At 42.7% G+C, this 14,692-nt stretch overlaps 1 long non-coding RNA gene across 7 annotated transcripts in view; it reads right to left on the reverse strand.

Moving 5' to 3' along the window:
* LOC134807129 (uncharacterized) overlaps positions 1-14,692 on the reverse strand; it is a 76,979-nt gene that overhangs the window by 24,533 nt on the left and 37,754 nt on the right. For 3 of the 7 annotated variants that reach the window (XR_010146781.1, XR_010146786.1, XR_010146784.1), the window contains exons 1-3: positions 10,192-10,271; positions 6,813-7,009; positions 4,801-4,930 (exon numbers count right to left, since the gene is read on the reverse strand). This is a non-coding gene — a long non-coding RNA (uncharacterized LOC134807129). Of the gene's footprint in view, positions 1-699; positions 3,725-4,800; positions 4,931-6,812; positions 7,010-10,191; positions 10,297-14,692 lie in introns of those variants that run through there. The other 4 variants (XR_010146783.1, XR_010146787.1, XR_010146782.1 and 1 more) reach the window with 3 other exon arrangements.

Consider the following 14,692-nt stretch of genomic DNA (forward strand, 5'->3'; position numbering starts at 1 on the left):
GCATTACAGGCGTGAGCCACCATGCCCGACCTAGAATAACATTTTTAAGTTATTTAAGTAGTAGCATGGAATATGTAGCATGTAGTGTGTAGTATGTGAACACCATGTAACATTCAGCTGCCCGGAGCCCTCTGCCTGAAGTTCCAACATTCTCTAAGCTGCCCGTAGCCACAGCAGAGTCATAGTGGAGTTTTTATCTCTACTGAGGCAAGGCTAAAGCTTTAAAACAGACAATCCATCTCTTTGCCTACGAACCACCCAGGAGAAAGAAAGCACTATCTGCAATAAAAGGGCACTGTTTTGCAGGTTCCTGGTATAAAGGCAAGGGCCCTGCTCTGGGAGGTCAGAGAACCTGGATCCAAGCCTTCAACAAATACATAGTCAGCATCTGTGAGGTGCCAGGCCCTATGGGGAGCCCTGCATCATGCAATTCAAGCAAAAGAAAAACCCTGTCCACAAAGAATTCACAGTTCAGAGTGTGAGGCTGGCAAGTAAACAGCCCCAAAGTACCACGTGGGCCATAGGCATTAGAAGGCACTAAATACGGGGTGCCCTGGTACCTTGTGGGGTTAGGGCAGGGGTGTCCAATCTTTTGGCTTCCCTGGCCACACTGGAAGAAGAAGAATTGTCTTGGGTCACACACAAAATACACTAACACTAATGAAAGCCGATGAGAAAAAATAAATGCGAAAAAATTCATGTTTTAGGAAAGTTTACAAATGTGTGTTCAGCTGCATTCAAAGCCATCCTGGGCTGCATGCGGCCTGTGGGTCACAGGTTAGACAAGCTTGGCTTAGGGGATTTTCACAGAAATTGTTCCAGGGTACATGACTGCCATGCTGAGAGGGACAGACAGAAGACTGGGGTGGTGGTGGCAGGATCAGTGTCTGGAATCCGGCTTGTGGTGGAGACGGCTGTGCGTGTCTCCTCCTCTCCAGATGAGAGCAGGACATCTCACGGACTCACGGGCTACTTCGGGCAAATTTTACCACCCCTGGGCCTCAATGTCTTCATCCATGAAAGAGGGATGAATAAAATGATTCCTTTCAGACATGAATGTATGAGAAATTCTCAAACATATTCTTCACATCTCTCCTTTCTTTCTTTCTTTCTTTCTCTCTCTCTCTCCCTTCCTTCCTATCTTCCTTCCTTCCTTCCTTCCTTCCTTCCTTCCTTCCTTCCTTCCTTCCTTCCTTCCTTCCTTTTCTCTCTCTCTCTCTGTCTCTGTCTCTCTCTTTCTTTCCTTCTTTTTGGCAGAGTTTCACTCTTGTAACCCAGGCCGGAGTGCAGTGGTGTCATCTCGGCTCACTGCAACCTCAGCCTCCTGGGTTCAAGCAATTCTCCTGCCTCAGCCTCCCAAGTAGCTGGGATTACAGGCACCCGCCACCATGCCTGACCTCAGGTGATGCACATGCTTTATCCTCCCAAAGTGCTGGGATTACAAGCATGTGAGCTACTGTGCCCAGCTACATCTCTCCTTTCAAGAACTCATTCATTATTTATTCTATTTTTCTTTTTTTGGAGAGACTCACTCTATTGCCCAGGCTGGAGTGCAGTGGCAGGATCATAAGTCACTGCAGCCTCACCCTCCTAGGCTCAAACCATCTTCCCCCCTCAGCCTCCCGAGTAGCTGGGACTCACTGCAGCTCAGCTGCAAATGCACACAATCAATCCCCCTCCCCGGCTAATTTTTTAATTTTTGTGTAGAGGTGGGGTTTCACCATGTTTCCCAGGCTGGTCTTGAACTCCCGAGCTCAAGCGATCCTCCTGCCTCAGACTCCAAAAGTGCTGGGATTACAGGAGTGAGCCACTGAGCCCAACCAAGAACTCATTCATTAAAATGCTTTTCCTCTTTCCCACTCAAAAGATGATGCCTTGCATTGTTTGCCTTAAAAGTTAAAATTAAGATAAAGACTTAGCACTGGACTGGGAATTAAGTGCCCACATAAAACCAAGTTATTCATCAGCATATAGAACATGTTGTTCATATAATGAAACTACATTTTGAAAACCCTGTTTAACTTTATGCAACCAGAGTATCAGAAAAAACAAAAACAAAAACTAGCCAAAATGCTGGCTAAGTGACTCTGGAGACAAGCATTACAGGAATTCCAAGGACATTCTGATACAAACCAGACAACTGTATGTAGAGGATGATCTACTGGAAGTGGGCTGGGTTTGTGCTTCAATACTTTGGGAGCTGCGGCCTTGACTTGGCAAAGGTCTCCTTGGAAACGTGTCAGGGAGGCAGCCAAAAGTGGGGAGAAGGCTCATGTGGAAACCATGGCGTGGGGCTCACAGCCGGGGAGAGTTGGGAAGTTTTGTTTCATTTCTTGTGATTATTCCCCAGTGTCTCATTTCCACTTTTAGTTCCCCTCTCTCCACCAAACCCCCCACGCCATTGTCACAGGATTCAGAAGTCGAGGCCAAGAGAAAAAGAAGGGGAAGTACAGAGAAAAGGAGAGTAGAGACTATGGCAAAAGGAAAGTTGGTAAAAGAGAATTGAGGAAAAGGGCAACTCAGAGAAGGGAGGAGAGGAGCAGACCAGGCACTGCCTACCAAAATACTGAAAACAAGACTATAAATAATGCAGGTTAAAAAAAATAGGTGTATGTTCATTGTAACACTCTTCACTATAGCAAAGACATGGAACCAACCCAAATGCCCATCAATAATAGAATGAATAAAGAAAATGTGATGCATATACACCATGGAATACTATGCAGCCATAAAAAAGAATGAGATCATGTCCTTTGCAGGAACATGGATGGAGCTGGAAGACATCACCCTCAGCAAACTAACACAGGAACAGAAAACCAAACACTGCATGTTCTCACTCATAAGTGGGAGCTGAACAGTAAGAACACATGGACACGGGGAGGGGAACAACACACACTGGGACCTGTCAGGGGGTGGGGGGTTGGCAGGAGGGAGAGCATTAGGACAAATGGCTAATGCATGTGCGGTTTAATACCTAGGTGATGGGTTGATGGATGCAGCAAACCACCATGGCACACGTTCACCTATGTAACAAACCTGCATGTCCTACACATGTACCCCAGAACTTAAAATAAAAATTTTAAAACACAGGTGCTTTTGTTTAAGAGTAGAGCAAACTTGCGGTGTGAGTGCCAGGGATAGAGGAAGGCAGGAATGGGCAGGACGAGCTCCTCCTTGGCTCTCACCCTCTGGGATTAGGGAAATCTAGATTTTCAGAGCACTGAGTTGTGCTCGATGGAATTTTTATTCTTGGGCCCTGAGGTTCCTTTACGTTTATGCTAAGCAGTCATATTGATGTCTACGGTCCAGCAACAACAGGAAATCTTAAGGTTTTGCTCAGCTAGACTTCTTCAGAATGCACACGATACATTGCTCTTTCTATCCAGAAATACATTTCTATTTCACCCACACTTTCTGCAGGAGAGTGCATAGAGGGTATTTTGCTCAATCTAGAACATCCATTCGATGTACAAACCTCATATGCCTGCTCCCTCAAAGAACATTATGAAGTCTGTATCAAAAGCCTCCTCTTTTGTAATGGAGTTAAACATTATTTTCATTCTTCACTTAACCTTGGCCTGTTGCAAACTTGTACGGCAAATGTTAAGTTTTAATAAATGAACAGAAAATCCTTGAAACTTCTGAATGTGTAGCCAAGTACTCTCTGTGACTTCCTGATCTTGATGTCAGAGATGTTTCTTTGCCTGTTTCTTTGTCTTTGTATCTAAAAGTATAGGAAATATATGGATTTAGAGCACATTATTCCCCGCAGGGCAAATTCTCACCCTTGATCACCCTGGGAAGAAATCTAATACACATGATTCATTCTTATTATCGTCCTATGAAGCAAGCAGTGTTCCAGAAAAAGCTCAGTGCAGTCAAACAGCCTTTTATCTGTGATGATTTATCCAAATAATTTGTTATCATTTACCCCTTCTATGACATTTATTTTCTCATCCACTATTAGTATAGATTTTTAAAGCAAAATAAATCAGATATTGAAAAAAGCATAGAGAATAATATAAAGAACATCCGTTAGTTTGCCACTGAACTTAAGAGTGAAAACATTTTGCAGATACAACTGTGTATTCCTTACACATCCTCTTGCCACCCGTCTTCCCCCAAGCCCCATTCTCCTCAGTCTGACATTATTCCCTGGACACCTTTATATTTTTACTAATACATGTATGGGTATTCGTTAGGATAAAGATGAAACTGTTGTAGCAACAGAAGTCCAAAATATACCAGCTTGAATAAGATAGAAATGTATTTCTGCTCCAACATTTCCTTTAGGTTCCTTCTTTTTTTTTTTTTTTTTCTCAGTACCCACTACAGCATTATCCTTGTCTGCAGGTTTGAGGATGGATCTGCTCCAAGGGAGGGCGAGACAAGTGCACCTAGGTTGCCGGAAGTTGTACGCATCACTTCTGCTGGTATCTGTTAGCCCAACCCAGGCCACATGGACTCTCCCAGATGCCAGAGACCATGAGAAGAAGAAGAGAAAGGGCTTGGAGAAGGATGGACCACTCACCATTTGCTGGAATAAACAATACTGCAGTCCTTGTTTTAACACTTCATTTTCATCATGTCACACTGTCGGTAACTGAATAACGGCCACCCACAGATGTCAGGGCTTATCCCTGGAACCCGGAAATGGTGTTTGCAGATGGGAGTGAAAGCAGGTCTTTGCAGAAGGGATCAAGTTATGGATCTTGAGATGGGAAGAATTTCCTGGATTGTCCTGCTAGACACTAAATACACCTTATCCTAATCAAAGAGGCAGAGGGAGGTTTTACTCACACAGCAGAGGAGGAGGCAGAGCTGGAACAGACAAGGAAGGGATTCTCCCTGAGAGCCTCTGGCACGGGCAGCCCTTCAAACACCTCCATGTGTGCCCAGTGAAACTGATTTCCAACTCCGGCCTCCAGAACTGTGAGAGAATAAATTGGTTATTTTAAGCCACCAAATGTGTGGCAAGTTGTTACAGGGAAGGAATAAAGTTATCTGAGTCTTTCTTTTTTTACTCAACATTATGATTTTGAGGCCTTTCCATGTTGATACATGTAGTTATAGTTAATTCACTTTCTTACACGAACAGGTTAACAGATTTCCAAGGTTTTTTTTTTTCCAATTTATCATTATTTCAAAAAAAAAAAAAGAAAAAGCCCTGCTGCTATAAAAATTCTTGTACATAAAAAAAAATTCTTGTACATGTTGTCTGGTCTAAATGCAAAGATTTCCCTAGAACATGTACCTGGGAATGGAGCAGTCGGTTTGCAGGGTACGTAGGTGTCTAACTTGAATAGGTGTTTCAATTGTTCTCTGAAGAGCAGTAGCACATAAGCGTTCTCCTAATTCCCTGACAACAATAGGTATTAACAGACTTTCAAATTATTGCCAGTCCATTGGGCATAAATAGGTATCTCATTGCTTTTTAAATTTCCATTTCTATCTGTGAAGTCAAGAATCTTTTTCTATTGAGCTTAGCCAGTCCATCAAGACTGGTCCAGGTTTTGAAGACTGGCAAGACGAAAGCCTAGACTAATTTATGTTGCTTTCACTTAATTTTACCACCAAATGGGCAAACAATCAGGGCAAAGGCTTAGGAGATAGGATCCACAGGGCACTGCCATTAGGCAAGTCCTGGCTATGCCACAGGTGCCTAGTCAACACTATGTCATCGGGTATGTGGCAGGCCTGGCATAGCCCAACACACATGTTTATTGCCTTAATACAGAATTTTTTAAAATACAGATTTTAAAAATTTATTACTTACTTTGAAGAAATGAGTTTAGATTTTATGATGTTTTTCATATTTTTATCATATCATATTTTCTGACCATTAAAGAACCACTGGGATGAGGTTGAAGTAACAAGAAACTTCCCAGAATGGGGCTATGATATCAAAATAATAAGGCCAATATTGAACATGGTTAGGTGTGTGCAGATAGTATATTAAGAATGCAGATTTAGGGTGGGCGCAGTGACTCACGTCTGCAATTCCAACACTTCGGGAGGCCAAGGCAGGTGTATCACCTGAGGTCAGAAGTTCGAGACCAGCCTGAACCAACATGGTGAAACCCCATCTCTACTAAAAACACAAAGATCAGCCAGCCATGGTGGGCACCTGTAATTCCAGCTATTCAGGAGGTTGAGGCAGGAGAATCACTTGAATCTGGGAGGCGGAGGTTACAGTGAGCCAAGATCGTGCCATTGCATGCCAGCCTGGGCAACAGAGCAAGACTCCATCTCAAAAAAAAAAATATGCAGATTTAAAAAGAAAATTTAAAGGAAAGTCAAGCATGGTCCCACCATCTGAGAAGATGACCGAAGCTGGTGCTATTTAAAAAGGCAAAGTGCTATCAAAATCACATGTGATCTCTACAAAAAGGAAAAGGGGAAAGTGTCTGCATCCTCCTTCATGGGAGACAGAATGTCTGGTTCTGCTCAGATTCTCAGGGGGTATATTTTTAGATGAGAAGGAGAATACCAAGAATGCATGATCAACACTCCTGGAATCCAAAAACACATCCCAGGGGGAATGGCATGGATTAGTGCCATCCTTAAGATGTCGGGGGGATGGTGCAACACCAAAGGTTTCTAGCACATTCCCATCTAATCCACCAGGCAGACCTCTGCAAAAGCCAGATGGATAAAGAGAGAGGTCAGTGGGCTATCTCTACAAGCTTAACCAGGTTGTAACTTCAATGGCAGCTGCTGTGCCAGATGTGGTATGTTTATTAGAGCAGATTACACAGCCCTGGGCACGTGGTACACAGCTATTAACATGACCAACGTACTTCTTTTCATACCCATCAATAAAGGGAATCCAAAGAAGTTCACATTCACATGGGATGGATAGTAGCACACATTCGCAGTCTTGCCCAGGTTTTGGTTAATTTTCCTGTTCTCCATCGTAATATAATCTGAAGGGTCCTGGACCATCCGGACATTCCACAGATAATCAATCGCATGGATCCATATATTGGTGACACCATGCTAATTGGACCTAATGAGAAAGCAGTGGTAAGTGATCCGAGTACTTTAGTGAGAAACTTACATTACAGGAAATGTGAGATAAACCCTTAAAGATTCAGGTACCTGCTTCATTTGGGGAGTTTTTAGGACTCCAGTCGTCTGAGACATGATACAGCATCCTCTCAAAAATAAAGAACAAGAGACTGCATTTTGTACACTGTACCATTAAGAACAAAACGCAATGCTTGACAGGTCTATGGAAAGCAGCATATTCCATGCTTGTCACACTGCTTGAATCTATTTACCTGGAGACACGGAAAGCTGATGGCTCTGACTGGGGTGAGCAGTTAGTTAATGGATTCTGTAGCAAGTCCAGGCTGCAGTACAAACAGCCCCGATGCCTGCACCCCAATACCTAGCAGATCTCACAGCCCTAGAATTATCTGTGGTCGAAAAAGGAACCATATGGACTTTCTGACAAGCCCCTATAGGAGAGTCACTATGAAAACCCTTAGAGTTCTACAACAAGGCCATGCAAGCTCCCACAAAGAACCACACATGATCCACAAAGCACCCCAGGTGTGCTACCGAGCTCTGGTCAAAACCGAGCATCTGGTTAAGACATATCAAGCGATCATGCAGTCAGAATTGCCATCCTGAGCTGCGCAAGTTGTAAGGTGGTGTGGCCCCAACAGCAAGGGGGGGTCATTGTAAAATGAAAGTTGTACTTGAGACATGGAAGTTCTCAGGAGGAACGCTAGGCTGCTTTGGATATGAAAATTAATCAAGGTAATACACTTATCTGTATATTAATAAAGAACAAAAACCACATGACAATTTCAAGAGATGCAGAAAAGAGCATTTGACAAAATCCAACACCCTTTCATGATAAAAACACTCAACAGACTGGGAATACAAGGGAATTTCCACAACCGGATACAGTTAAAAGGCATCAAGCAAAAACCCACAACTAACATCCTTAAAGGTAAAAGATGAAATGCTTCCCCCCAACATCAGGAACCACAGAAGTATATCTGCTCTCACGACCTCTACTGAATCTTGCACTGGAGGGTTTGGCCAGGGTAATTAGGCAAGGAAAAGAAAGAAAAGGCATCCAGATTGGAAAGGAAGTAAAATCATCTATTCACAGGTGACATGAATTTGAGTACAGAAAATCCTGAAGAATCCACAGAAAGCTAACAAATGAGTTTAGCAAGGCTACGGGGTGCAAAATCAATATACAAAAATCAACTGTATTTCTACACACTAGCAATGAACTCCAGCCTGTGCGACTCAAAAAAAAAAAAAAAAAGGAAAAAAGAAAAAAGAAGAATGCAGATTTAAAAAGAAAACTTAAAGGAAAGTCAAGCATGATCCCACTATCTGAGATGATGACTGAAGATGATGACCGATCATTTTCTTATTTTCCCCTGAAAATTAAAATAAGAAAACAATTCCGTTTACAGTAGCATAAAATATACTTAGGATAATTTAACAAAAGAAATACAAAAGTGTGCACTAAAAACTGCAGAACAGTGTTCAGATATATTAAAGATGACCTAAATAAGTGGAAAGAAATCCTGCATTCATGGACCAGAAGAATTAATACTGTGATGATGGCAATATTCCCCAAATCAGTCTACAGATTCAACACAATCTCCATCAAAATCCTGACTGCCTTTTTTTTCTTTTTGCAAAAACGGACAAGCTGATCCCAAAATTCACATAGAAATGCAAAGGGCCCAAAATAACAAACACAACTTTGAAAGAAGAAGAACAAAGTGGGAAGACTCACACTTCCCAATTTTAAAACTTGCTACAAAGCTACAATAATCAAGACAGAGTGGTACTTCCATAAGGATAGAGATTTAGATCAGTTAAATAGAACTGAGTGTCCAAAAATAAATCCTTACATTTGTGGTTGGGTAATGTTTGAAAAATGTGCTAAGACTATTCAATGGGGGAAAGAAGAGCTTTTTCAACAAATGATTCTGGGACAACTGAATATCTAGATGCAAAAAAAAAAAAATGGATTCGAACCCCTAATTCTCACTGTCCATAAAAATGAACACAAAAGGGATCAAAGAGTTAAATGTAGGTGCTAAAACTGTAAAACTGTGAGAAAAACACAAAAACATAAGTCTCCATGACCTGAAGGGTTAGGCAATAGTTTTTCCCCAGAAAGTCTGGTTGACCTTAAAAGAGCCTGCTTCACACAGCATTAAAGATCTGTTTCACACTTGATGCATTACTCTTGCAATAGGCAGGGCTGTCTATGCTATCCTTGTAACATAACTCTTGCTGCGGCTGAAATGAATACACTTAGGCGGTGTACACACACACATACACACATACAGCGTGGTCACAGCCACTCACAAAGCCTGAATCAATCTCTTCAAATCCTACATGGGCTTCAGCCTAGATAGTCACTGGGAACAGCAACCTCTTGGGGTTAAGCCAGGAACAGTACAGTCATGCTGATCCTGAAACTGTTTCAAATATAGCCTGGAGTATTTAATACCTTTATAAACAGAAATGAAACTGGGTTAAAATAACGACCCAAACCAGATGGCGCAAATGTTATGTTCTCTTCAGAAACTGAAAGAGGAACAAAAAAGAGACTCCTTCCCAAGGGAGCAGGTGCAGCTGCTGGGGAGCATCGGGGCTTTTCCTGAGCGCTGCAGACACCTACAGCCTGGGACCACGTGCTGCTCAGAATGCTCATTCTCTGATCTGTAAGCAATTAATATGGCTGTGACAGCAGCAATCCGGACACAGCAATGCAGAATTCTCAACACAATTCTCCTTCCTAGCTCTAGTACTTGCTGAAATGTGCAACAACATGTTCTATAAATCAACTAAAATTTGTTGAGTGTTTACTGTGAGCCAGACACTGTTGTACCAGTATTACTGCAGTAACTCATTTAATCCTTACAACAATCTTATGAGATGGATTCATTTTTCCAAAAATGTACATTGAAACCTAAGCAAGTTAAGTAATATGCCCAATTCATAGAGCTTCTCACCAGAGTTTGGATTCAGGTCATCTGACTCCATAAGCCAGGTGTTTAGCCCTTACTCTCTTTTGCCAAACTGCTAGAATTATAAAAAAACTGCAAAATGAAATCATTCATTCCTTGGTGTATTTGTTTTCTATTGTCACATTACCAAAAATTTAGTGGCTTTTAAAATAACACAAATTTATTTACTTACAATTTTGAAGATCAGAGTTTGGGGCTAAAATCAAACTGTTGGCAGAGCTTCATTCCTTCTTGAGGCTCTAAAGGAGAAGCTATTTCTTTACCTTTTGCAGCTTCTAAAGGCCGCCTACATTCGTTAGCTGGTAGCCCCCTCCTCCATCCTCAGAGCTCATCACTACAACCTCTGATTTTGTTGCTGCATCTCCTTTCTCACCCTGACTGTCCTGCCATTCTCTTATCAGGACCCTTGTGATTACACTGGGTCCCAGTGAATAATCTGGGATAACCTCCCCATATCAAGTTCCTTAACTCAATCACACCTGCAAAGTCCCTTTGCCATCTAAGGTAACAGATTCACAGGTTCCAGGCCCTGGGATATGGACATCTTTTGGGGATGGTCATTATTCTAACACAAATAAGGAACTAATAAGCCCACCCATGTATCTGCATCATATGTTTCTTAAAAAGAAAAAGAAAAGAAAGAAGAATAAAACACAAGTCTGCAAGTTCATAAAGCACTTAGAAACTATCGGTGGTCAATATGGGGGTCACGTGGAATTGTCCACAATGTCTACTTCTTGGTAGGTTTGTACAAAATCAACAACTGTGAAAAGTTTCGCATTAAATTCAAAATCAATAGCAGAGAGAGTTGAGAAAATCACAAATATGTGGAATTAAACAATACATTCCTAATAACCAATGAATCGAAGAAAAAAAATCACAAGGGAAATTTGAAAATACTTACAGATGAAGGAAAATGAAAATACAACATACAAAACCATATGGAATGCCACAAAAGCTGCTCATAGCAGCAGCATTATTCATTATAGACAAAAAAAGTGGAATAATTCAAATGGCCATTAAATGATGAATGGATAAACAAAATGTGGTATATTCAAACAATGGAGTATTATTCAGCCATTAAAAAGGAATGAAGTATTGAGACATGTTATGACATGAATGAACCTTGAAAACACCCTGCTCAGGGAAAGGAGCCAGGCACAAAAAGCCACACATTATGACTCCATTTATATGCAATGTCCAGAATAGGCAAATCCATAGAGACAGAAGGTAGGTTAGCAGTTGCCAGGGGCTGGGGGGAGGGAGGAATGGGGAGGACCTTGGTGCCCCACCAGAGCACACACCAGCTAACCTGTGATGGCCATGTGGCATGAATGAGAAACAGACATTTGCTGTTTTATTTAATTTTTTAATTTTTTTGGGGGGGGGGGGGACAGAGTTTTACTCTGGTCACCCAGGCCGGAGTGCAATGGCGCGATCTCGGCTCACTGCAAACTCTGCCTCCTGGGTTCAGGTGATTCTCCTGCCTCAGCCTCCCGAGTAGCTGGGACTACAGGCATCTGGCACCACACCCAGCTAATTTTTTTTAATTTTTATTTTTAGTAGAGATGGGGTTTCACCATGTTGGTCAGGCTGGTCTTGAACTCCTGACCTCAGGTGATCTGCCCACCTCGGCCTCCCAAAGTGCTGGGATTACAGGCATGAGCCACCGCGCCCAGCCCATTTGCTGTTTTAAACCAGTGAGATCTGGGGCCTTGTTTATTATCATGGAATTCTAGTCCGTCCAGATTAACAGAGGGTAATGGATAACCCGAGGGCATTTTTCCAATATCCCAAAGGGATGGATAATTAATTACGCCCCCCCCCCCCCTCTTCTATTTGGAAATTTCACTGCAAGTTCTTCTAAGTACTCTTAGGACAGGCAACAGCTGAGTGGTCCCGATGAGCCCAGGACATCTCTGATTATTTGAATGGACTTCTCTTTCCCCTCCAGGTGCAGATGGCTGTAGCAGAATGTGGTTGGAGAGTCCCAGCAGCGCCCTGAGGCCTCTGCCTGCTGAGTTCCTCCCATGAGTCTTCAGTCTCCAAGAACTGAGCTCTACTCTCACGGGCCCCAGCCTCACTCACAGGGACCCTCCAGTCACCTTTTTTATTTTCTATTTTTATTTATTTTTTTGAGGTGGAGTCTCGCGCTGTCACCTAGGCTGGAGTGCAGTGGTATGATCTCAGCTCACTGCAACCTCTGCCTCCTGGGTTCAAGTGATTCTCGTGTCTCAGCCTCCCCAGTAGGTAGGATTGCAGGCGTGCGCCACCACGCCCGGCTAATTTTTGTATTTTTAGTAGAGATGGAGTTTCGTCATGTTGGCCAGGCTGGTCTCGAACTCCTGACCTCAGGCAGTCACCTCCTTTAGATGATGGCCTTTCTTCTGGGGTTTCTCTGTTGTCCCCACCTCTGCCACTGTCCCTGTATTCTACCCTGCCTCCCTAATCTACCCACCCTGGACTAGACTGAAAGACCTGGACTTGGATTGAATGTGGAACATCTCTTACCGGACTTGGTTGTAGGAATATGACCATGCATTCATTGCAGATGCAAGTTAAAGAAGAATATTTTAAATATTGTTGGCTTAAGCCAGGCGGCAAAATATTCAAACATAAAATCTCAGATGCAGCCAAATCAGAACAGCGTGTTCTGGTGACGCGTTTCGGCAAAGGCAGTCATTCACGGGCTCCTCTGAGCCTAATTAACCAAAAGCCCAGCTGGGGGCTACAGGAAAAACAACTGTGGATTCTACCTTCATTGCAACAGGTTACAACTGCTGATTTATGCCTCTCGGCAGGAACAACTGGCCCTGGGCCAGGGAGATCACGGAGGCAGCTAAGGAGCCCATGGGTTGCCCCCCTATCCCGGTCCACCCCACGGTGAGGACAGTGCTCTCAGTCACCAAATGCTCAGGATTTACATGAAGTGGGGTAGTCAGAAACTGCAGAGAGTCCATGGAAAGATAGGGGTCACCTCTTGGGGACAGCCAGGACCAGCCCTGCACTGAATCAACACTTCTGCTGTTCTGCCCCTGAGCCTTTGCTCCCCCTTCTCTCGACGGTCGTTTCCTGCCAAGCGTCTGGTGCCTTCCTGCTGATCCCAGCTGTTTCTTCCCAGGGGCGTCCTAGCAACCATTCAGCCCTTGCATCCTTTCCTTTGAAAGGCCACCAGTCTCCCTCCTTCCCTCCAGCAAGAGGACTGCAGAGCGCACCCTGACGGAAGCGTTCACACTCAAGTGTTTATGGTTGCATGTCTTCTTGCACAGGGATGTCTGCGTTTTCAATACCGGCTTCTGGACAGGACTCACTCCGAGAAATAAATGTGTAATGGATATTTCTTTTCTAGAACAAATGGGGTGGAAGTGGGAGTTTTGGCATCTCTTGAAATTTCATTTCGAGGTAAAATTTCATTTTGAGGTAAAATTATGAGAATTTCATTTCATTGTAAGGCCGTTCTTGCTGGCCAACTGAAATGTGTGTTGGAAGAAATGCAAGGGGCTCTTACGAAGCAGATGTTCAGGGCAGCACAGACGCTCATAGGCTCAAGAGCAAATAGACAGGGAAGGAGCTAAAAGGGAAAGCTTTTTCTCAGATAGCACAGCTAGTTCCTAAGACTAACGGTCATGCTCCAGCTGCTGCAGCATTTTCCCAAGTTCTCTGTTTCTTCTAAAATCACACATTTTCTCAGTGCTTTTTGGCTTACTACCTTTAATAGGCATATAAACGTTTTAAAAACTCATATCAGTATTGATAGCTTTCCTATAGATTAAACGTATTCTTAAACTCTCACTGCCCACATCCACCAAATAGAAACACAATGAATTTTAAGGCAAAAGCACTCCTTGCTTTAAGGTACCCGTAATATTACCCACTGTGATATTGTTGTCTGTCCCACTATAAATCGTGTCCCATTATTATGAATAATTATCTTTCAATAAGGGTTAATTTAGAATTCTACACTCTTTTTTTTTTTTTAATTAAAATGTGTGGTGGCTCACATCTGTAATCCTAGCACTTTGAGAGACTGAGGCCAGGAGTTCCAGACCAGCCTGTCTCTACAAAAAAAAATAAAATTAAAATTAAAATAATAAAAAAAAATTTTAATAAAATGTGTGTGCCCTTACTGTACTTATTTTCTCTTTATGAAAATGTATATTTTTTCTTATGACTTAAACACCATGCTAGGTTTTATTACAGAAAATCTAGAAAACAGAAATTATAAATAAGAAAAATCTTTCTGGCTGGGTGCAGTGGCTCACGCTTGTAATCCCAGCACTTTAGGAGGCCAAGGCAGGCGGATCACCTGAGGTCGGGAGTTCAAGGTCAGTCTGGCCAACATGGTGAAACCCTATGTCTACTAAAAATACAATAAATTAGCCAGGCATGGTGGCATGTGCCGGTAATCCCAGCTGCTTGGGAGGCTGAGGCAGGAGAATCACTTGAACCTGGGAGGCAGAGCTTGCAGTGAGCTGAGATCGTGCCACTGCACTCCAGCCTGGGCCACAGAGCGAGACTCTGTGTCAAAGAAGAAAAGAAAAATCTTTCGTAAGTGCATGACAAGGAATTCTCCCAGCAATTTATTCTCAGCATATATATGCGTATATATACATATTTTTTTAAAAATCAGAATCACACTATGTTTAGTGCAAACTTTTTTTGTCATTTAGTAG

This window comes from Pan troglodytes, chromosome 8 (assembly GCF_028858775.2).
Source record: "Pan troglodytes isolate AG18354 chromosome 8, NHGRI_mPanTro3-v2.0_pri, whole genome shotgun sequence".
NCBI classification, from domain to species: domain Eukaryota; kingdom Metazoa; phylum Chordata; class Mammalia; order Primates; family Hominidae; genus Pan; species Pan troglodytes.